This window comes from Stenella coeruleoalba (assembly GCF_951394435.1).
Source record: "Stenella coeruleoalba genome assembly, chromosome: 11".
NCBI classification, from domain to species: Eukaryota; Metazoa; Chordata; class Mammalia; order Artiodactyla; family Delphinidae; genus Stenella; species Stenella coeruleoalba.
In genome coordinates, this window is record NC_137157.1 from 41256995 (window position 1) to 41281833 (window position 24839).

At 41.0% G+C, this 24839-nt stretch overlaps 1 protein-coding gene across 15 annotated transcripts in view; it reads right to left on the reverse strand.

Annotated features, from left to right (window-relative positions):
- NAV3 (neuron navigator 3) overlaps positions 1-24839 on the reverse strand; it is a 1262224-nt gene that overhangs the window by 1011595 nt on the left and 225790 nt on the right. For all 15 annotated transcript variants that reach the window (XR_013830383.1, XM_079936021.1, XM_079936019.1 and 12 more), the window contains one exon: positions 5233-5339. The gene's annotated coding sequence lies outside the window, so the exon portion shown is untranslated. The remainder of the gene's footprint in view (positions 1-5232; positions 5340-24839) is intronic.

Below are 24839 nucleotides of genomic sequence, written 5' to 3' on the forward strand. Positions count from 1 at the left end.
TTTGCGCATGGATTCACCCACCACATGCCAGTCAGTGTTCAAAGCACTGGAGCAACAGGCAAGGCCCTGTTCTCACAGCCTTTCATTCTGGAAGGTGGTTACAGTCAATAAGCAAAAGAAATACATAAGCAAGATAAGTTTATGTAGTGATGAGTATAGTGCAAAACACTAAATCCACTTGATGCAATAGCAGAAATCAACTGGAGACAGGATAAGGGGAGGAATTTGGAGTAAGTAACCAAGAAAGGCTCTCTAAGGAGAAACCATTTGGGCTGAGAACTAAATTGAAAGGAGCCAGCCAGACCCGAAAGGGAGCACATTAAAGGTCCTAAGAAACCAAGGTCTAGAAATGAGAAGTTACAGTTTCAAAGACCAGCCTATTTTATTCCAAGAAAATTGCTCTATAAGATGTTACCATACAGTCAAACAGCTTACTGCTTTGTAAATAACACATGGTAAACCCGTGGGAAATGGCAGACAACTAACGATGAATCCTGTGGTGCCGATCTGTGATGAGGGATGAATGAGTGAACACATACCCACTGCCTACTAAATACCAGACTCTGATAATGGTTGTTTTATATTCTGTTCCCTGTGAACAAATACATCCATCGTTCATTCAGCGAATTTGAATCGAGTCCTCTGTGTGCCAGGCACTGTACATGGCATTTGATTCAACTGTGAACCTGACACAGTACTCCCAACAGGGCACTTGCGCTCGACTGAGGGAAGCTGGCAATTAAACAAGCAATTGTGATATAGCTTGATCAGTGCCATCAAATGAGTAAAACAGGTACTACAGGTGCACAGAGAGTTGCTCTTAGGCTACTTGGGGAAGAGGGTCAAGAAAGTCTTCCTAGATGAAGTGACACTTAAACAAGGTTTTACAGATGTCCTGGATATAGCCCGGCCGGGTGCCTAGAGAACAAAAGAGGTTAGGGAATTATAAGTTCTTCTCCAGGTCTGGAGCCATAGAAGGTACGAAAAATTGTTAAGAGATAAGACTGTAGAATCAGCAGTGGCAGATCAAACAGAGCCCTATATGCTGAGCTAAGGCTTTATGTGGAGGCAAGAGGGAACCACTAAAGAGCTTTAAGCAGGGGATTGACAGGACAGACTTGTGAGTTTAAAAACAAAAATCTCTCTAGCTTCAATGTGGAGATTCCAAGCTGGGGAGGAAGAAAAGCAGGTTGAACACAAAGTGAACATAACCCATTCAAGTAGTATGCTATGAAAACTTGAAAGCCTCCATTGAGCTGGATTTCTGCTTAAATCTCACAGTGCATTGCTTTAAATGAGCTTAATCCCTACTTATAAACTTCGCTCACATTTTTAATACTCAGGTGGTGAATTTAATCACTTGAGGTTGCGCTGTATTACCGACTTCATGTATTTTGAAATGTGCATTTTTCACTGAGTCAGCACGGCCATATCGTTTAGCTCAGGAAAACGTGTCAGTCCTTATGCCCCTCAAAACTTCCATTAACACGCATGGCATCAGATTTTTCTAGGTGATGTAAAATTAAATCATGACTCTTTGCAATGTATTCTTTTTCTTTTTTTTTTTTTTGCGGTACACGGGCCTCTCACTGCTGTGGCCTCTCCCGTTGTGGAGCACAGGCTCCAGACGTGCAGGCTCAGCGACCATGGCTCACGGGCCCAGATGCTCTGCGGCATGTGGGATCTTCCCGGACCAGGGCACAAACTTGTGTCCCCTGCATCGGCAGGCGGACTCTCAACCACTGCGCCAGCAGGGAAGCCCTTTGCAATGTATTCTAATCAGCAACTCCATTAATTGTTTTCAAACGGTAATCAACTTGGCTCCAAATAAACAGTTTCATATTCAGCTTGCTCCCTGAATTCTATGAATGCATTTACCATTACAAGTTATAATTATATTACTTTCAGAAGTCATTTACAGCAATTGAACAAACTAAGAAAAATGCTAAAAATCTCATGTGACAGTGCAATTAAACAATATAAACTGCAAGACTCTACTTCATATTACAAATTTTAGTTAAGATGTATTTTCTGAGAAACGATATTTTTGGAACAAATATAGACATTGTTCAGGTTAAGACTTTATGACTTTAAATTATGGAGCACCAAGCAAAATGATCAGATAACACACCATATTTTGTTATATGCTAAATCAAATACACCTCGAACAGAAAGAAATCTTCTCTTTTAATAGGGAGGCAGGTAGAAATGTCTACAACAGAAAGACTGCTTGGGAAAAGCTAATTATAATTTTACAGCACCTGCTATGTGCCAGGCACTGCTCTACGGACTTTATGTATTTTGACCTATGTCATCTCTTTCATCTGAATAGATAGAAGAACACATCTTCCTCAAATCAGAATCCTTCAATTTCAGGTAGTTAGGTAGTTTATAAAAGAGACCACAACATTATTTCAATTATCCACTGCTACATAACACACCACTCCCAAACTTTAGGAGCTTAAAAGAGCAACCACCGTTCATTATCTTTCATCATTCTGTGTGCTGACCAGGCAGTTCCGCCGCTGTGGGGATGGCTGGGGCACTGGGTCAGCTGGAAGGTCTACAGTGGCCTTGCTCACATGGCAGGGAGTTGCTGCTGGCTGCTTGCTGGGAGCTCAGATAGGAGTGTTGGCCAGAGGCCTTGATTCTTCTCTATGGAGGCCTCTCTACATGTTTGCTTAGACTTCCTCACAGTATAGAAATTGTGTTTCAGGAAAGGGAATTCAAAGAGTGAGCATTCCAAGAATAGAAACCCACCATGCAACACTTTGGGGGTAGGTAGTATAATGCCCTCTACAAAGATACCCATGCTCTAATCCTCAAAACCTGTGAATATGTTATCTTACATGGCAAAAGAGACTGTGCAGATTTGATTAAGTTAAGGTGAGATGGAAGATTAACCTGGGTTATCCATATGGTCCTAATGTAATCACAAGAGTCCTTATAAGAAGGAGGCAAGAGTAAGGGAAATTTGATAATGTTATACTGATGGCTCTGAAAATGGAGGAAGGGGCCACAAGCCAAGGAATGCAGGGAGCCTCTACTGCTGGACAAGGCAAGGAAATCGATTCTCCCCTAGAGCCTCCAGAAGGAATGTGGTCCTGCTGACACCTTGATTTTTGGCCCAGTGAGACTTCTGACCTACAAAATTATAAGATAGTAAGTCTGTTTTAAGCCAGTAAATTTGTGTAATTTGTTAAAAAATCGATGGGAAACAAATACATTTGTCAAGCCTCTGTTATCATTCCCTTTGTTAATATCCCGTGGCTAAAGCCCAGAGTCACTGGACTCAATTCATGGAGGCATGATTCATTGTAACAGTCCACTACGAAGTAACAATCAACACAAGTACCGTTGCCTTCCAAATATTTTTATTTTTTTTCCTCTTGCATTACTGTTTTAAATTTTAAACACAGATAAAACTCCAAGTCATCACATAAAATGACACAGTCGGAGCCATTCAATCACTATGCTTTCATTGTTTATTTTGAATCCTCTATTTAAAGGCAAGAATATGTCATACAACAGGGACTGCAGATATAATAGCGTCCTAAGTGAACTGGTATGATTCTTTCTGGTTTTTTTTTGCAGGTATAATAGCGTCCTAAGTGAACTGGTATGATTCTTTCTTTTTTTTTTTTAACTGGTATGATTCTAAATCCTCATGAATTTGTTCTTGAAATGAATGTGTGTAGATGGGTCCACAGATGCCCGAGACCAACCGTACAACTGGGAGTCAATGTCCCATTCTGCAAGTCAATGTTCATGTAGGATACAAAATTTACTAAGCGATAATTAACAAAAAGGTGCTAATTTCCAAATATTTTCTGATTTAGTTTTCTGTTGCTACTGTAACAAAGTACCGCAAACTTGGTGACTTTGCGCAATACAACTTTATTATCTCAGTTTCTGTAGGGCGTAAGTCTCACATGGGGTTTGCCAAGCTAAAATCAAGGTGTTGGCAGGGCTGCACTCCTTACCTAGAGGTCTGGAGAAGAATCCAGTTCCGAGCTTATTCTTGTTGTTGGCCGGGTTCAGTTCCTTGGGGTTGTAAGACTAAGGTCCCCATTTCTCTACAGGCTGTCAACCAGGGGTGGTCCTTAGCTCTTCAGTCCTCACATGTGACCCATTAGCTCTCAGAATGACTGACAGTACATAGAATCCTTCTCACACTTGGCATTCTCTGGCTCTTCCTTCTGCTGCAGCTTCCTCTAGCTGGAGAAAGTTCTCTGCTTTTAAGGGATTATGTGATTAGACTGGGTCCACCCATGATCATCTCCCTCTCTTAATATCTATAACCTGAATTACCTCTGCAAAGCTCTTTTTGCCATGTAACATAACATATTCACAGGTTCCAGAGATTAGGGCACAGACGTCTTCAGGGTCATTATTCTGCCTACCACAGTTCTCAGCAACCAGAATCTTCACGGCAAAGAGAAGTTAGAAATTCAGCACTGATCGAGTCTGTGCTGTCTAGGAACAAGCCCTCAAAGGCACAATTAGCACAGACAAACTCATCATTCTGTTCGCTGGCTCCGACAGCATCTCCAGGAGACAGTTTATGTGAGATGTTACTCCTCCAAAATTAGTCACAGTTGGGTATTTCATAACCAGCTCTGCTCCATCGTTAAAGGCCAAGGCTTCTCAGAAGAGCGACAATCCTATTTTTTGCAGTAACCTCATAAACTGCCCTCCATGACAACTCAAAAACCAACTGATTAAAAATGATCTCACGACATCATACGGTGGACTATGTACCGATGGTTGCATCTTCACACCCCTCTTTACTCTCCAAGGATTTTGGACCTTTTGTTCAGTATTCTGAATCTACTAATGGCTTCTTTATTGATAAAAGCAATGTAATTAGAGCATCTGGGGTGAATGTGGTTATCCTATGTTATAAACATCAGAAATGCCTCTTACTTATAGATACATAGATACATAGAATGTCTCTTACATACAAAGAGGGATCGGTAGGTAGAGGCAATAACTACACTTTCAAAAATCCAAACACCTACTGATTCATCTCAAAATATTAATTTTTTAAATACTGTATTGGATATTTAAGGACAATCTTGAAAAACAAAGCCATAAGAATTAAGCTAAGGAATGCTGACATAGCCCAAGTTAGTGAGGAGAGTTTTAGCCTAACACTTTTATTAATTGTTATTCAACTAGAAGAGAAATATATGACTGAGCTGGTGGAAGGAAAGGACACTTTATACTCACTTCTTATCCATGATGCAAACTTAAATTCTGTTCCTCCAGGGAAAATTTCAGGGCGCTGTCCCTGCCACCACCAGTGATAGAGACGGCTTGGGAAATATTAGAACCACCTAGGAAGAAGTACGTTTAGAAGTTTTTAGTCTAACTTTATACAGTGAGGTGGGAGGGAGCCTCCTTCTGGTCAACTAAATAGAAGAGAACTTTGTTTTGCTCAGAAAGTTCTTCTTTTCCTATTTTACAGCTGAAATTGCAACCAGCTTCTCTTACTGAAAAAGTTTCTGCAGTATTAATACAAGAAAAGCAAAGAAAATGATCACTCTGCACTACCTCAGCAGAAATGTGCCCAAACATACATGCACTTCAAAGTAAAGGAAGTTCTGCACTATTTCAATTACTAGGTAATCATTTTACACAACAGTCAAATTCCAAAGAAAACACAGCCTACACATATGTTCTCAAATTATGAGTAGATCTAGGACAAATCTTATAAGCTAAATAACTTGAAAGTGAATTTTTTCCCCCCACTAGCTATCCATTTTACATTTGGTAGTGTATATATGTCCATGCCACTCTCTCACTTTGTCCCAGCTTACCCTTCCCCCTCCCTATGTCCTCAAGTCCAGTCTCTACGTCTGCATCTTTATTCCTGTCCTGCCCTTAGGTTCTTCAGAACCTTTTTTTTTTTTTGAGATTCCATATATATGTGTTAGCATATGGTATTTGTTTTTCTCTTTCTGACTTGAAAGTAAATTTTTTAAATGACCTTTTCTTTTATTAAAATATTCATTAATTTTATGTAGCCTAGATGTAGACTTCTAATACATATTTTTAAAATACGGACTGCTTCACAAATTTGCATGTCATCCTGGCACAAGGGCCATGCTAATCTCAGTGTAAAATATATTCCAATCTCAGCATATGTGCTGCCAAAGCGAGCACTAGACTTCTAATATTTATTATAATAAATGTACTATAGGAGCATAAATCCCGGTTCATATATTTTAATTTACAAATATATCAGTTTGATTGATGGAGTCATTTTTCTGTCCAATCACATTAAATTCCATCCAGAGCCAAATCTCTGAAGTAAATTATGAACTCATTCAGGAAACAGCCTGCCAAGAGAGTATTTAGCACACAGTAGGCAGTCGAAAAATACTGAAAATAATAAACATACATTCTATCAAGGTGTACATAGTATAGATTTTCAACCACATGTAAACTCTCCAATGGAACTGTTAACAACAGTCATTAGTCCCTCATCCAACACACCTGAGAGTTGCTTCCCCTTCCATTAATTGAAATGTATGCTGGAGACAGACATTAACTAATAATAATCTAGCTTACTATGAAAGTAAAGCAATGCTACCACCAATGTACTCTGAGACCATATAATAATGATTTTAGAGTCACTACATTCCTTGTTCCCTCAGTTTATGCTGATATTGAATTGCCTGTCGTAATGTAGAAATAATCACTTGTCAAGAATAATCAGGGAGGGTGAGGTTCAGATGAGTCCTTTCCCATAATCTGGGAACGCTTCCTAAATTCTCATTCACGGATATTGAATGGTGGGGGGAGGGTCCCTTACTAGATACTGTGCTAGGCATTGGGTATACAGAAGTGAAGAGATGTGGTTCCTGCCCTCAAGAAGCTTACAATCTAGTAGACAGAAGTTTAAGCTCATACGTGCAACAAAGTATTACACGAAGTGCTGAGGGAGAAAGAATGAAAACGCAAATGAGGAAGTTGTCGGTTCAGAGTTAGGTCTATGGGAGAAAACCTGGAAAAAGTGCTCCCATCATACCTGAGCACATTAGTTCCCTGCTATAAAAGGCATCTGAATGTCTCCACCTTCCTGTGAGAGCTGCAGGAAATGTTAAAGAAAATTAAATACAGGAAAAGAAGGCCTGAGACAACTTGAGAAGGACTCAAGATCAAAGCATGGCTTGCCACAGGACATATATAGGACAACAGGCATAAATTTTCAAAAGCCAAAAGCAAATAGAAGAATCTAAGTTCCTACGGGGTGCTGCACGTGGGCACCGCTATGCACACGTGATATCCTGCCTTATACTGTAGATATATTTTCACTTTGGTTTTCATTCACCAGCCTTGGAAATAATCAAGGGTTGGGGGGCTGACTTACCAGGGCCAAAGCACCCCCCCACAATTTTCCCCAGCCAGTATTCTAAAAGATTTGCATGTCCTATAGAAAAAGGATTCCTGGACGTATGTTTCAAAGTCCCAAATTATCTGAGTTCAAGGGCCCAGTGAGCTCCCTGTCCCACTCCCACCTCCCAGAAGGCTACCCCCAGCCAGCTCTGACCACTAGCACGTGGACATGTCATCCCCAGCAAGTATTATGTCTCATACTTCTTGCTTGGTATCCTCCTTAGCTCCTGCCACAGTGTCCTGCAAGTAGCTCATTAGATGATTGATAATAATGATGATAACAAACACAGAAACTCTCCAAAGATGACCAGAATGGTAAAATCACAAGATTTTTCCACGTGTTAGAAGTTCTGTGAAAAGTGTGGTTGGTGGACAGGATAGCCTATTAAATACGTTCTATTTATTTTCTATTCCCATTCTCTCTTCCCGACAGTATTGCAGATGATAGCGGGTAGGCTAACATACGTGTTCTTTATTTACGCTGCCCATGAAGAAACACAGAGGCTCCTGTTGGTACCAAATAAGGCATTTTATCTGCTTAACATAAGTCACCATATGGAGCAGGTTCTACCTGAGGCCTGCCTGAGTGAAGTCCAAGTCATCGTGAGACCTTATGTCCAACTTATCTAGGGTTCTGATTTACTAAGGAATGTCTCAAGGAGCTGCCACAGATGCAAGACCTGTGTTAGTAGAACGAGACACAAGAGCCCTAAGCTGTGTTCAATAAGCAGAGGGAAGTCTTTGATCTCCCTGGGCAGCCACACTTCTGTTGCTCGCATCCCCTTCTGAACCCATGAAGCTCCTATTTGCTGCAAGAGGATTTATTTGGAAAATTGAGGGACAAAGGGCTTGTTTGCTTTAATAAAAGCTAAGAACAAACTCACTAACTGATGGGAAGTTTTATTTGACTCCTGGGTCAGTGGTTTAATTTTACATATGTTCTCATAAATGTAACCGCAGTGTTCTGTGCAAGGATCATCCTGTAAACTAAATGTGCTGGCAGAGGAAAATCCATTTGTGGCACCCAAGACATTAGGGGAATTGGCAGCCATGGAAAACACCTGAAAAGCTTTCCTCCCCAGCCTCACAGATATCCACCAGAAAAGGAATGCTCTTGCTCCAAAACTCTCCTTGCAAGTGGTGAGCTCTTCTGCCAACTGACCACCTCCTGGGTAAATTTTAATATCAGCAAGGAGAAGCTGGAAGTAACACCAGCACTTATCTCAGTGCTGTTGTTTTGAAGAAAAATATTATATGACTTAGTAATCAGTCTCTCATGTCTCTAACACATTCCTAAACAATGGCAAATGAAGGTAAAACAAATTAAATGGAGAAATTCTCGGGTGTGTGCATGTGCGTGTGTGTGCACGCACGTGAGCACATGCGTGGGTTCACATGCTTTGTTTTCAAGTAGCCAAGACTTACATATTAAAATATACTTATGGGGGACTTCCCTGGTGGCACAGTGGTTAAGAATCCGCCTGCCAATGCAGGGGACACGGGTTCGAGCCCTGGTTCGGGAAGATCCCACATGCCGCAGAGCAACTAAGCCCCTGTGCCACAACTACTGAGCCTGCGCTCTAGAGCCCGCGTGCCACAACTGCTGAGCCCGCGTGCCTAGAGCCCGTGCTCCACAACAAGAGAAGCCACCGCAATGAGAAGCCTACGCACTGCAACCAAGAGTAGCCCCCACTCGCCACAACTAGAGAATGCGCAGCAATGAAGACCAACGCAGCCCAATAAATAAATAAATTAATTAATTAAAAATAATAATAAAATATACTTATGAGAACTTTAGAGCCTTGTATGTTTGCCTCAACCTTACCAGGGACAGAAAATCCAACAGTGCAGACGATCCCCATCTGAAGCTGCTGCTATTAAATGCTGGTGGTGTCATGAAATTGACTCAAGACAGTCTCTTCATTTTTTGTAAGCAATCCTGACACTGGGGTTCCCTAATGTGGTGATCAAAGGGTTACGATAAGACTCAATGGCTGAAGCTACCAATCGTGATTAGGACCTACCAGATGACACTGTAATAGGTATATTATCTTTAGCCCCTTTCCCATACTGCTGAAATCTTACAGGACATAAATTGTTATCCCTGTTTTACAGATCAGGAAATTGAACCTCAGAAAACTTAAAAAGTGGAAAAAAATGATCATGAACTTAAATTAGTCTGACTCCATGGTCAAGCTTTTCCTACATACACATAGCCACTGACTTCATATACCTCTAGGACTACAGCCAGCCACCCAACCTTATTTCCAAGAAACCTGCTTTTCCAGGTGGTTAAAACTCTTGAGAGACACGTGCTATACTTATACTTCCCAGCTAGAAGTAGACATAGTCATTTACCCAGTCTGCTGAGCTAGGACGAGAGGGCATCCCTCCTCCCACCTGAGATATCAAGGTTTACGGAACATCAGCCACTCCTACAAAAAATCTGAGGTTTATCACGTAGTCAATCATTCATTCAATAAATATTTACTGAGGGACTGCTCCATGCCAGGCACTGTATAATGTGCTGGACTTAATGAGCACAAGATAGCGCCACCCTCAATACATTCACAGTATTAGGGAGACAGACTAGCAAAAGAGCAATTGCTATGCAAAGCGATAAAAGCTACTACTGGAACAAGCACGAGATTATTGGACACAGGGCAAGGACAACCACTTGTCATGGAGTGTTTAGAACAATTTCCAGAAGAAAAATAGCATCCAGGCAGAGTCCTAAAGAACAAATTATGGTGAGCTTGGCCTTTGAAGGGAGGTGGTTACAAGTTTTCCAGGCAGAAAGGATAGGATGTACATGGACCTAAAAGTGAGAGAGAGCCTGCATGTCCCCAGACCTGCAAGCTCTCCCATGTTATGTGAGCGGGCAAAGGGGAGAAAATAATCACACTGGACAAGTAAAAACAGGACAGATCGTGAAGGTCCTGGTGAGAAATGTTAGGACTTCATCCGGGAGGGGACAGTTTCCCTAAACAGACAGTTATAATTTAGATCCCTTAGCCATCCAAGTAGAGTCTCAGGGAGCTAAGGACATTGCTCACCTGACCCATCTTGGGAGCAAAACACTACACTCATAAGGTTTGTCCCCATGTGCTCCTCACTCAGCCCTAAAGAGTGATTGTGGTGTTTTTCCCTCATGCAGTGATGTGATTTTCTAGCAGTCTCATGAATATTCATGACAGAACTAAGGGGACCAAAGCAGGAGAAGGCTGGCTGCTGCCAAAGAGGTTGTCATTCATTCACTGGTCCATTCACTTGTTTGATCATTCATTTAATCCAGGCCATACAACAATAACGATTTAAATCAGGGGTTGGCAGTCTGCGCCTGTTAAGTCAAATGTGACCTACCACCCGTTTTTGTAAATAAAGCTTTATTGGAACACAGCTATATGTGTTCATTTATGTATTGCCTGTGACTGCTTTCATACTACAAGAGCAGAGGTGAGTTGTTGTAACAGACCAAGGGTATATACACTTGGGAGTCAATCACACATGACATCTTTAAAGCCACAGCACTAGAGGGAAAAAAGTATGTGGAAAGTAGAGAAGGGTCAGACACCAAATTCAGTTGAGGTTTGTGGGCATAAATTTAAAGTTAGACCAGTAAGCACTGTTTCATTTTTTCCAGTTATTTTCAGTTGTGCTGATGCCGGAGTGAAATAGGAAGAAAGCTGAATTTACTGAGGGTTGGAATTTTGCCAGGCAAAAACAGAAGGAGCGGGACAAGGGAGCTGAAACTATTTAACAACAGACTGAGAAATCTTAACCAGGTAAAGATGGATATTCGCCAGTGAGATGGTAGGAAGGTCAACGGACTGGGGTTCCTAATGGTGTCCAAGATTTACTGGAGCAGAATCATTCTCTACTTACTTACCCTAGAGTAAGTGAACTGGAGAAGTAAGAAGAGGTGGTCAAACAATAGACAGAAATAGTGATGTGAGAAATTTAGTAAACTAATGACTAAAATCTTTAATGCATGGGGCAAGCGATGGAGAATAAAGTAGATCACTGTAAAAAAAAAAAGGGGGGGGGAGGTTGGGGGGCAAAGCGATACAGCCTAATTCCATGTGCTTCAAAGGACTAGAGAGAAAGCGGAATTAAGGGTATAAAAGCAGTCTTGAGGGAAAAGGTAGGCACCTACCCTAAATAACCTCAGTCACAGATAAGCAACTAAGAGAGAAATGATTACACAGTAGAGGCTAAATGTAAGTAATGTAAAGAGAGTACCTTATTAGGATAATACTAGCTGCTGTAAGAAACAGATAAAACCCCAAAGCCCAGTGGCTTAATAGAAGTTTATTTCTTACTCAATAAATTCAATAGAAGTTTATCTCTTAGAACAGGAAGGGCTCTTTTCCATGTAAGTATGCAAAGACTCAAGTTGAGGGAGGCTTTCCCATCTGCAATACGTGGTTTCTAAAGCTGCCAGGGGTGTTGACATGAAGAGGGTAAGAGAGGAGGAGAAAAGCACTGCATTGTGGGCCAGGCCTGGAAGTGGCCAATATCAGTTTCTCCCATTTAGTAATTTGGCTGGGAATGGGGTCTGTATTTTGTGCCCAGAAATAAAGGGAAATAAATTTGATTCCTCGCAATGGAAGTCTACGGAACAGTGTAACCAACATGCTTTGGTGGAACTTTATCAGAAAAAAGAAATCACAGTATAATAAAAAATATCATGGACTCAGAAGAATTTGATTTAAAAACCTATCTTTGTCAAATATATGACCTTAAACTGGTCATGTAAACTTACTAATCCTTATTTATAAAATTGGGATAAATAACAGTTCCCCTGCCTTAAAAGGTACATGAAAATATCAAAATGAGATGTGCATTAAAAACATTAAAAAGTCTTATAAACTCTGAAGCACTGCACAAATGTCAGCTAATATTATTATTATTACTACTGAGGACATGACTGATATCTGCCCTATTCTTGTTACTTTAAATTAACTATACACTGCTATGCAAACTGGCATTATGATTCTGTAAAAAGCTGCTTCAAATACCTACATTCCCTGTCCGAAGTTTCTGCATACATGCATATTTCAATACCACCTAAGTCCCAGCTCTTGGCAACCCCAACTTCCCAGGTCCCCATATTGGTGCCACACGTAGCTCTCATTTTCTGCCTATCTCATAATATTGAGACCCAGCTTCCGGGTTTCCATCTTGTTTCTGCCCTCTGACACATCTACAGGACACAGATTTGTGTGTGTCAATGCCTGTGTCTTTACAGAGAGTGACCCTTACATTTCTGTTCCCTGCCTTTGTGCTTTTGAAGGACCTTTGCATGTAGTTGTGCAAGCTGTATACTGCACAACCCTAGAGGCCATCTTTCATATAATTGACTGAGTTATTATTACAATGTTCTAGCAGGTGGCAGAAAAGCATTTTGCTCTATCAAGACAATATTCTGTCAGAGAGAAAGTATGTGTCTTGAGGAAGAAGCTACTTTTCCTAATCCACACTAAGGTGGCACATGGACTTGCGGTGGTGCCTCATAAGAGGTCTGTTCCTGCCCAAATGTGAAGGAGAGTCACGTGTCCTGTCCAGAAAGATTAAGCACAAAACTCAAGAAGAGACTGTAGCTTAAAAGAACCAGAACTATGTCAGAGCCTTGTCTCTTGCAAACCATAGATTAAAAATATTTACCATTTCCCAATGACATGGAATTGTTGATTAAAAGAATAGTACAACAGTAAAACACATGTTGAAATTTGTTATACATGTGCCTGTGCTCATTATCGTATAAACCCATGCATAAATTTCCCATTGTAATGCTCTGGTTCTTCAAAGAAAAAAACAACCTTTCTTTCAATGCCAAATCAAAATACTCCATTCCATCACAGTTCAAGTGAAAACAAACGAACCCAGTGTCCAGGCTTTTAGGCCCTAGGCAGGTACTTCTTTGTCTTCTGGACCACAATATACACTGAAAGTCATATAACTGATGCCCAAAGATCCCTCCTGAGTTGGGAACTGCAGCTAAAGTCACATATAGACAATCACAGTAAACAGCAATCAAAATATCCATAACCTAAGAGGAAATTGCCCCAAGGAAAACAAATAAGAAAGATGATGACTTGGCTTCTATCTCAGTACATGTTACAAAACACATGCTTTGGAGGAGCTTCAAGATGGCGGAAGAGTAAGACGTGGAGATCACCTACCTCCCCACAAATACATCAGAAATACATCTACATGTGGAACAATTCCTACAGAACACCTACTGAACGCTGGCAGAAGACCTCAGACCTTCCAAAAGGCAAGAAACTCCCCACGTACCTGCGTAGGGCAAAAGAAAAAGAAAAACCAGACAAAAGAATAGGGATGAGACCTGCACCAGTGGGAGAGAGGTGTGAAGGAGGAAAGGTTTCCACACACTAGGAAGCCCCTTCGCAGGCGGACACAGTGCGTGGCAGAGGTGGGGAACTTCAGAGCCACGGAGGAGAGCGCAGCAACAGGGGTGCGGAGGGCAAAGCGGAGAGATTCCTGCGCAGAGGATCAGTGCCGACCAGCACTCACCAGCCCAAGAGGCTTGTCTGCTCACCCGCTGGGACAGGTGGGGGCTGGGAGCTGAGGCTCCGGCTTTGGAGTTCGGATCCCAGGGAGAGGACTGGGGTTGGCTATGTGAACACAGCCTGAAGCGGGCTAGTGCGCCACAGTTAGACGGGAGGGAGTCCGGGAAAAAGTCTGGAACTGCCTAAGAGTCAAGAGACCATTGTTTCGGGGTGCGCTAGGAGGGGGGATTAAGAGCACCACCTAAACGAGCTTCAGAGACGGGTGCGAGCCGCGGTTATCAGCGCGGACCCCACAGACGGGCATGAGATGCTAAGGCTGCTGCTGCAGCCACCAAGAAGCCTGTGCGCGAGCACATGTCACTCTCCATAACTCCCCGCCCGGAAGCCTATGCAGCCCGCCACTGCTGGGGTCCCGGGATCCAGGGACAACTTCCCCGGGAGAACGCACGGCGCGCCTCAGGCTGCTGCAACGTCACGCTGGCCTTTGCCGCCGCAGGCCCGCCCCGCACTCCGTGCCCCTCCCTCCCCCAGGGCCTGAGTGAGCCAGAGCCCCCGAATCAGCTACCGCTTTAACTCCGTCCTGTCCGGGGAGCAGGGGCGGGGGGTGGGGTGGGGTGGGGAACAGACGCCCTCAGGCGACCTACATGCAGAGGCAGGTCCAAATCCAAAAGCTAAACCGCAGCAGCTATGCAAACAAAGAAGAGAAAGGGAAATCTCTCCCAGCAGCCTCAGGAGCAGCGGATTAAATCTCCACAATCAACTTGATGTACCCCGCATCTGTGGAATACATGAATAGACAACGAATCATCCCAAATTGAGGAGGTGGACTTCGAGATGAAGATTTATTATTTTTTCCCCTTTTCCTCTTTTTGTGAGTGTGTATGTGTATGCTTCTGTCTGTGATTTTGTCTGTATAGCCTTCCTTCTACCATTTGTCCTAGGGTTCTGTCTGTCCGCTTTTTTTGTTTGTGTTTTTGGAGTTTTTTTAGTATAGTTTTTAGCACTTGTTATTGGTGGATTTGTTTTTTGGTTTGGTTGCTCTCTTCTTTCTTTCTTTCTTTTTTTTTATTACTTAAATTTTTTTAAAATAACTATTTTTTGTGTTAATAATTTTATTTTATTTTATATTCTTTTCTTCCTTTCTCTCTCTCTCTCTCCCTCCCTCCCTCCTTCCCTCCCTCCCTCTCTCTCTCTCTCTCTCTCTCTTCTTTCTTTTCTCCCTTTTATTCTGAGCCGTGTGGATGACAGGCTATTGGTGCTGCAGTCAGGCGTCAGGCCTGTGCCTCTGCGGTGGGAGAGGCAAGTTCAGGACACTGGTCCACAAGAGACCTCCCAGTTCCACGTAATATCAAACAGTGAAAATCTCCCAGAGGTCTCCATCTCAACGCCAAGACCAAGCTCCACTCAACAACGAGCAAGCTACAGTGTTAGACACCCTATGCCAAACAACTAGCAAGACAGGAACACACCCCAATCCATTAGCAGAGAGGCTGCCTAAAATCATAAGGCCACAAACACCCCAAAACACACCACCAGATGTGGACCTGCCCACCAGAAAGACAAGATCCAGCTACATCCACCAGAACTCAGTCACTAGTCCTCTCCACCAGGAAGCCTACACAACCCACTGAACCAACCTTAGCCACTCGGGAAAGACACCGAAAACAATGGGAACTACGAACCTACAGCCTTCAAAAAGGAGACCCCAAACACAGTAAGTTAAGGAAAAAGGGAAGGCAGAGAAACTCAAAGCAGATGAAGAAGCAAGTCAAAAACCCACCAAACCTAATAAATGAAGAGGAAATAGGGAGTCTACCTGAAAATGAAATCAGAATAATGATAGTAAAGATGATCCAAAATCTTGGAAATACAATGGAGAAAATACAAAAAACGTTTAACAAGGACCTAGAAGAATTAAAGAGCAAACAAACAGTGATGAACAACACAATAAATGAAATTAAAAATTCTCTAGAAGGAATCAATAGCAGAATAACTGAGGCAGAGGAATGGATAAGTGACCTGGAAGATAAAATAGTGGAAATAACTACTGCAGAGCAGAATAAAGAAAAAAGAATGAAAAGAACAGAGGACAGTCTCAGAGACCTCTGGGACAACATTAAACGCACCAACATTCGAATTATAGGGGTCCCAGAAGAAGAAGAGAAAAAGAAAGGGACTGAGAAAATATTTGAAGAGATTATAGTTGAAAACTTCCCTAATATGGGAAAGGAAATAGTTAATAAAGTCCAGGAAACACAAGAGTCCCATACAGTATAAATCCAAGGAGAAACACGCCAAGACACAGATTAATCAAACTATCAAAAATTAAATACAAAGAAAAAATATTAAAAGCAGCAAGGGAAAAACAACAAATAACACACAAGGGAATCCCCATAAGGTTAACAGCTGATCTTTCAGCAGAAACTCTGCAAGCCAGAAGGGAGTGGCAGGACATATTTAAAGTGATGAAGGAGAAAAACCTACAACCAAGATTACTCTACCCAGCAAGAATCTCATTCAGATTTGACGGAGAAATTAAAACCTTTACAGACAAACAAAAGCTAAGAGAATTCAGCACCACCAAACCAGCTTTACAGCAAATGCTAAAGGAACTCCTCTAGGAAGGAAACACAAGATAAGGATAAGATCTACAATAACAAACCCAAAACAATTAAGAAAATGGTAATAGGAACACACATATCAATAACTACCTTAAATGTAAATGGATTAAATGCTCCAACCAAAAGACATAGACTGGCTGAATGGATACAAAAACAAGACCCATATATATGCTGTCTACAAGAGACCCACTTCAGAAATAGGGACACATACAGAGTGAAAGTGAGGGGATGGAAAAGGATATTCCATGCAAATGGAAATCTAAGGAATGCTGGAGAAGCAATTCTCATATCGGACAAAATGGACTTTAAAACAAAGACTACTAAAAGAGACACAGAAGGACACTATATAATGATCAAGGGATCCATCCAAGATGAAGATATAACAATTGTAAATATTTACGCACCCAACATAGGAGGACATCAATACATAAGGCAAATACTAACAGCCATAAAAGGGGAAATCGACAGTAACACATTCATAGTAGGGGACTTTAACACGCTGATTTCACCAATGGACAGATCATCCAAAATGAAATTACATAAGGAAACACAAGCTTTAAATGATACATTAAACAAGATGGACTTAATTGATATTTATAGGACATTCCATCCAAAAACAACAGACTACACATTCTTCTCAAGTTCTCATGGAACATTCTCCAGGATAGATCATATCTTTGGTCACAGATCAAGTTTTGGTAAATTTAAGAAAATTGAAATCGTATCAAGTATCTTTTCTGATCACAACACTATGAGACTAGATACCAATTACAGGAAAAAATCTGTAAAAAATACAAACACATGGAGGCTAAACAATACACTACTTAATAACCAACAGATCACTGAAGAAATCAAACAGGAAATCAAAAAATACCTAGAAACAAATGATAATGAAAACACGACGACCCAAAACGTATGGAATGCAGCAAAAGCAGTTCTAAGAGGGAAGTTTATAGCAATGCAATCCTACCTTAAGAAAACAGAAACATCTCAAAAAAACAACCTCACCTTACACCTAAAGCAATTAGAGAAAGAAGAACCAAAAAACCCCAAAGTTAGCAGAAGGAAAGAAATCATATTTCTTGAGAAATATCAGATCAGAAATAAATGAAAAAGAAATGAAGGAAACGATTCCAAAAATCAATAAAACTAAAAGCTGGTTCTTTGAGAAGATAAAACTGATAAACCGCTAGCCAGACTCATCAAGAAAAAAAAGGGAGAAGACTCAAATCAATAGAATTAGGAATGCAAAAGGAGAAGTAACAAGTGACACTGCAGAAATACAAAGGGTCATGAGAGATTACTACAAGCAACTCTATGCCAATAAAATGGACAACCTGGAAGAAATGGACAAGTTCTTAGAAATGCACAGCCTTCCGAGACTGAACCTGGAAGAAATAGAAAATATGAACAGACCAATCACAAGCACTGAAATTGAAACTGTGATTTAAGATCTTCCAACAAACAAAAGACTGGGACCAGATGGCTTCACAGGCGAATTCTATCAAACATTTAGAGAAGAGCTAACATCTATCCTTCTCAAACTCTTCCAAAATATAGCAGAGAGAGGAACACTCCCAAGTCATTCTAGAAGGCCACCATCACCCTGATACCAAAACGAGACAAATATGTCACAAAGAAAGAAAATTACAGGCCAATATCACTGATGAACATAGATGCAAAAATCCTCAACAAAATACTAGCAAACAGCATCGAGCAGCACATTAAAAGAATCATACACCATGATCAAGTGGGGTTTATTCCAGGAATGCAAGGTTTCTTCAATATATGCAAATCAATCAACGTGATACACCATATTAACAAACTGAAGGAGAAAAACCATATGATCATCTCAATAGATGCATAGAAAGCTTTCGACAAAATTCAACACCCATTTATGATAAAAACCCTCCAGAAAGTACGCATAGAGGGAATCTTCCTCAACATAATAAAGGCCATATATGACAAACCCACAGCCAACATCACCCCCAATGGTGAAAAACTGAAATCATTTCCACTAAGATCAGGATCAACACAAGGTTACCCACTCTCACCACTATTATTCAAAATAGTTTTAGAAGTTATAGCCACAGCAATCAGAGAAGAAAGAGAAATAAAAGGAATCCAAATTTGAAAAGAGGAAGTAAAGCTGTCACTGTTTGCAGATGACATGATACTATACATAGAGAATCCTAAATATGCTACCAGAAATCTACTAGAGCTAATCAATGAATTTGGTAAAGTTGCAGGATACAAAATTAATGCACAGAAATCTCTTGCATTCCTATACACTAATGGTGAAAAATCTGTAAGTGAAATTAAGAAAACACTCCCATTAACCATTGCAACAAAAAGAAGAAAATATCTAGGAATAAACTGACCTAAGGAGACAAAAGACCTGTATGCGGAACACTATGACACTCATGAAGGAAATTAAAGATGACACAAACAGATGGAGAGATATACCATGTTCTTGGATTGGAAGAATCAACATTGTGAAAATGACTATACTACCCAAAGCAATCTACAGATTCAATGCAATCCCTATCAAACTACCAATGGCATTTTTCACAGAACTAGAACAAAAAATTTCACAATTTGTATGGAAACACAAACGACCCCGAATAGCCAAAGCAATCTTGAGAAAGAAAAACAGAGCTAGAGTAATCAGGCTCCCTGACTTCAGACTATACTACAAAACTACAGTAATCAAGACAGTATGGTACTGGCACAAAAACAGAAACATAGATCAATAGATCAGGATAGAAAGCCCAGAGATAAACCCACACATATATGGTCGCCTTATCTTTCATAAAGGAGGCAAGAATATACCGTAGAGAAAAGATAGCCTCTTCAGTAAGTGTTGCTGGGAAAACTGAACAGCTACATGTAAAAGAATGAAATAGAACACTCCCTAACACCATAAACAAAAATAAACTCAAAATGGATTAAAGACCTAAATGTAAGGCCAGACACTATAAAACTCTTAGTGGAAAACATAGGTAGAACACTCTATGACATAAATCACAGAAAGAAATGGAAGTAAGAACAAAAATAAACAAATGGGACCTAATGAAACTTCAAAGCTTTTGCACAGCAAAGGAGACCATAAACAAGACGAAAAGACAACCCTCAGAATGGGAGAAAATATTTGCAAATGAAGCAACTGACAAAGAATTAATCTCCAAAATTTACAAGCATCTCATGCAGCTTAACAACAAAAAACCAAACAACTCAATCCAAAAATGGGCAGAAGATCTAAATAGACATTTCTCCAAAGAAGATATATAGAGTGCCAACAAACACATGGAAGAATGCTCAACATCATTAATCATTAGAGAAATGCAAATCAAAACTACAATGAGATATCATCTCACACCAGTCAGAATGGCCATCATCAAAAAATCTACAAACAATAAATGCTGGAGAGGGTGTGGAGAAAAGGGAACCCTCTTGCACTGTTGGTGGGAATGTAAATTGATACAGCCACTATGGAGAACAGTATGGAGGTTCCTTAAAAAACTGAAAATAGAACTACCATACGACCCAGCAATCCCACTACTGGGCATATAACCTGAGAAAACCATAATTCAAAAAGAGTCATGTACCACAATGTTCAGTGCAGCTCTATTTACAACAGCCAGGACATGGAAGCAACCTAAGTGTCCATCAACAGATGAATGGATAAAGAAGAGGTGGCACATATATACAATGGAATATTACTCAGCCATGAAAAGGAACGAAATTGAGTTATTTGTAGTGAGGTGGATGGACCTTGAGTCTGTCACACAGAGTGAAGTAAGTCGGAAAGAGAAAAACAAATACCATATGCTAACACATAAATATGGAATTAAAAAAATAAAAATGAAAATGGTCATGAAGAACCTAGGGGCAAGATGGGAATAAAGACGCAGACCTACTAGAGAATGGACTTGATGACACGGGGTGCGCGAAAGGTAATCTGGGACAAAGTGAAAGAGTGTCATGGACATATATACACTACCAAATGTAAATTAGATAGCTAGTGGGAAGTAGCTGTGTAGCACAGGAAGGTCAGCTTGGTGCTTTGTGACCACCTAGGGGGTGGGATAGGGAGGGTGGGAGGGAGGGGGACACACAAGGGAAGAGATATGGGGACATACGTATATGTATAACTGAATCAGTTTGTTATAAAGCAGAAACTAACACACCATTGGAAAGTAACTATAGTGCAATAAAGATGTAAGGAAAAGAAAACACATGCTTTCACATGATACTAACCCATGTACTTTATGTAGCCACTTTTATCTCTGCCTATTTAGTCCTCCCATCTTTAAATACATAGCTCAAAATCAACATTCTTCTTTAAAAGGTAAATACTGTATGACCCCACTTCTCTGAGTGATCTAAAATAGTCAGATTCACAGAAACAGAAAGTAGAATGGTGGTTACCAGAGGCCTGGAGGAGGGGAAAAGGGGGAGCTGTCCTTTAGTAGGTACAGAGTTTCTGTTTGGCAAGGCAAAACAGTCCTAGAGAGCTGTTGCACAATAATGTGAATATGCTTAATGCTACTGACTGTACACTTAAAAATAGTTAAAATGGTAAATTTTATGCTTTTTTTCCTCCACAATTAAAAAATAAATTAACACAACATTGTAAATCAACTATACTCCAATAAAATTTAAACAAATAAATAATTAAATAAAAATTGTAAAGTTCTACATTCTTCTGAAATCAGCCTTCCTTGCTTGAAGTAACCCTGCCCTCTTCCCCCAAATTACTGTCTGTTCTTTTACTTGTTGCTTAGTCATGTGCTTTCTTGGAACAACTACCTTTGTCTGAAACTTTTAACTTAGAATTCTAACATAACAACTTTTTATCTATTTGAGTTTTAATTAGACAATGATAATGAAATTATTTTAAAACCAGTAGCTGCATTTTACATCATGTTCCGTTGGTGCCCTGCCTATAATGGCATTCAATAAGCACCTGCTGTTTTAACTCAGCTGTGTCACGGCAGGAGCCACCAGATTTGGAGAGCTGAGGCTGAATCTGAATTCAGCATAAAGGCTAGTGTGAGAAATAGATTAAAAGTAAAAGTCATCAGAAAAGGCACAACGGGCAGTCAAGGAGAACTAAGCTGATGTTGGCCCCTTTCATTTGCTCGTCCTTTTATTCAGTAAAATATTATTGAGCTCCTACGTCTAAGACACCATACTTATTCTGTGGGGTACACGTCTGACGCAATATCTACCTTTAACAATTTATAATCTAGCAGTTTCTGATTCTTTCTCCCAAAAAAAGCTGGGGGAAGAGGGCCAGCCAGGTTGGCCCATGTCAGCCTAGGTTCTGAGGGCTGAACGTCAGGAACAGTAGCAACTCAAGGAGGACAGAAACATGTGCTAAAATATGTGCAAGGAAAAGAAATAAAGAAACAATATGAGAAGTTAAATTGTCATGGGTACAAGAAGCAAGCACAAAGGCCAATATATGAAATGCAGACAGAGGTAAGGTAAATGCAGTAATGGAGCAAGAAGTAAGAACCAAGACTAGACTAGGACAAAATTTAAAAGGATGTTGGCCATTGTCAGAAACAGGATACCCTGAATTCTCCCTTAATGGGTTCATTTCCAGTTACAATAGGTGGATTCACCAGGGGTAAAAGCAGAGCAGGCAAGTAGGATAAATCTACAAGCAATCAAATTAAAATTACTAAGTCCGGAGAAGGAAACAACCTAAGTGTCCATCGTCAGATGAATGGATAAAGAACATGTGACACATATATACAATGGAATATTACTCAGCCATAATAAGAAACGAAATTGAGCTATTTGTAATGAGGTAGATAGACCTAGAGTCTGTCATACAGAGTGAAGTAATTCAGAAAGAGAAAGACAAATACTGTACGCTAACACATATATATGGAATTTAAGAAAAAAAAAAGTCATGAAGAACCTAGGGGTAAGACAGGAATAAAGACACAGATCTACTAGAGAATGGACTTGAGGATATGGGGAGGGGGAAGGGTAAGCTGTGAGAAAGCGAGAGAGAGGCATGGACATATATACGCTACCAAACGTAAGGTAGATAGCTAGTGGGAAGCAGCCGCATACCACAGGGAGATCAGCTCGGTGCTTTGTGACCGCCTGGAGGGGTGGGATAGGGAGGGTGGGAGGGAGGGAGACGCAAGAGGGAAGAGATATGGGAACATATGTATATGTATAACTGATTCACTTTGTTATAAAGCAGAAACTAACACACCATTGTAAAGCAATCATACTCTAATACAAATGTAAAAAAAAAAAGTACTAAGTCCCATTAGGAAGGAGCAAAATAATATGAAACTGCACAAGAGGCAACATAACAGAGCAGGTAACAGCACAGATACTGATGTCAGAATACCTTGGTTCAAATCACAACTATGCCAGTTATTTGCTGTGTAACCTTGGGCAAGATAAGGATATGCCTCTGTTTTCTTAACGATAAAACAGGGACAATAACTATGCCTTCCTTATAGGAGGCATAAGGGTGAAATTAGGTAATATATGTAAAAGTTCGAGGAGAGTGCCTAACACAGAATAAGATGCGTGTCAGTGTTAGCTGTCGTGCTTTAAAAGCAGGAGGGATCACTTCTAGCTGTGAGGGGCCAGGGAGAACTTTGTACAAGAACTGACATTTGAGTTTGCTTTTGAATGACAGGGACAACTTGAATGTATGGGATAGGAGTGTGATGTCAGGTCAAAGTGACACGAACGCTCAAACTGTGTTTAGAGGCATAGATATAAATACAGGGCATATGCCAGAGAATAACAGGAGACAGGGCTGGAAAGGTGATTTGCAGCCAGCTAAGCTGAATGCCAGGCTAAGGGGTCCGCCTCAGAAAGCAATGGAGAATCATCACGGGCTTCTGAACAGGGGGGTGGTCTGGTCAGAGCAGGAAGATGAATCTGGCAGCCCTTTACTGCATGGACTGTGGAGTGAAGAGATTGGAAGCAACATGCCTGGGTAAGTAGTAAAACTGTCCAGGTAAGGTATTAAGAATCAGGGAAAAAGAGTTAGGCACAAAAGGCATCACTAAAGCCTTGCAGAGCCCTGAGTTGTAAGAAAGTGCCCTTGAAAAGAGCGTAACATACAAAATACATAATGCCTGTTCTACTGTGACAAGAGAGAATTGGAATCCCTATTCACTACATTTTTATCTACCTGGATTGTTCAGTTCTATGAAAATTCCATAAGAAAGAATTCAAATTCCACCAAAATACTACCTTAACCTCGGTCTCCAACCTTCCCTCTCTCCTACCCCAACAATACACCCCGTGCCACAGTCAAATTGCATTGTTATTCCTGACCAGTGAACACACTGTGTATCATAAAGCACCGTGAAAACCTGAAGTTTTATTTATTCTTTTATTTTTTTTTCTTCACGTTGGGCCTTGGCTCACCCAGTTTTCTCCCTCTGGAAGAGTCTTTTCATTTACAATGACCAAAGTCCTATGCACCCTTTGAGGCCCAGCTGAAACTCTGCTTTCACATGAAGCCCTCCCCAGGCTCTCCAGCAGAAAATGATCTCTCTCTTGGGCTTCCCTGGTGGCGCAGTGGTTAAGAATCCGCCTGCCAATGCAGGGGACAGGGGTTCCGAGCTCTGGTCCGGGAAGATCCCACATGCCGCGGAGCACCTAAGCCCGTGCACCACAACTACTGAAGCCCGCGCGCCTGGAGCCCATGCTCCGCAACAAGAGAAGCCACCACAATGGGAAGCCCCCGCACCGCAACGAAGAGTAGCCCCTGCTCGATGCAACTAGGGAGAAGCCCGCGCATAGCAACGAAGACCCAATGTAGCCAAAAATAAGTTAATTTACCTTTTTTAAAAAAAGAAAAGAAAATGATCTCTCTCTCTTTTTTTTTTTTTTTCTGTACGCGGGCCTCTCACTGCTGGGGCCTCTCCCGTTGCGGAGGACAGGCTCCGGACACGCAGGCTCAGCGGCCATGGCTCACGGGCCCAGATGCTCTGCGGCATGTGGGATCTTCCCGGACCGGGGCACAAACTTGTGTCCCCTGCATCGGCAGGCGGACTCTCAACCACTGCGCCGCCAGGGAAGCCCTGATCTCTCTCTTATCTATACTTTCCAAGCACTTGATATATTATCCTCACAATGCTATAATTTAATGCAAATAAGTTGCTATATTTCATTAATAATTGCTATAATTTAATAGCAATAAATGCTGTTTGTGAACATGTCATAACCCTGCCATTACTAATCAATTTTTAAAATTGGAATAGTGCTTGAGAGTTGACAA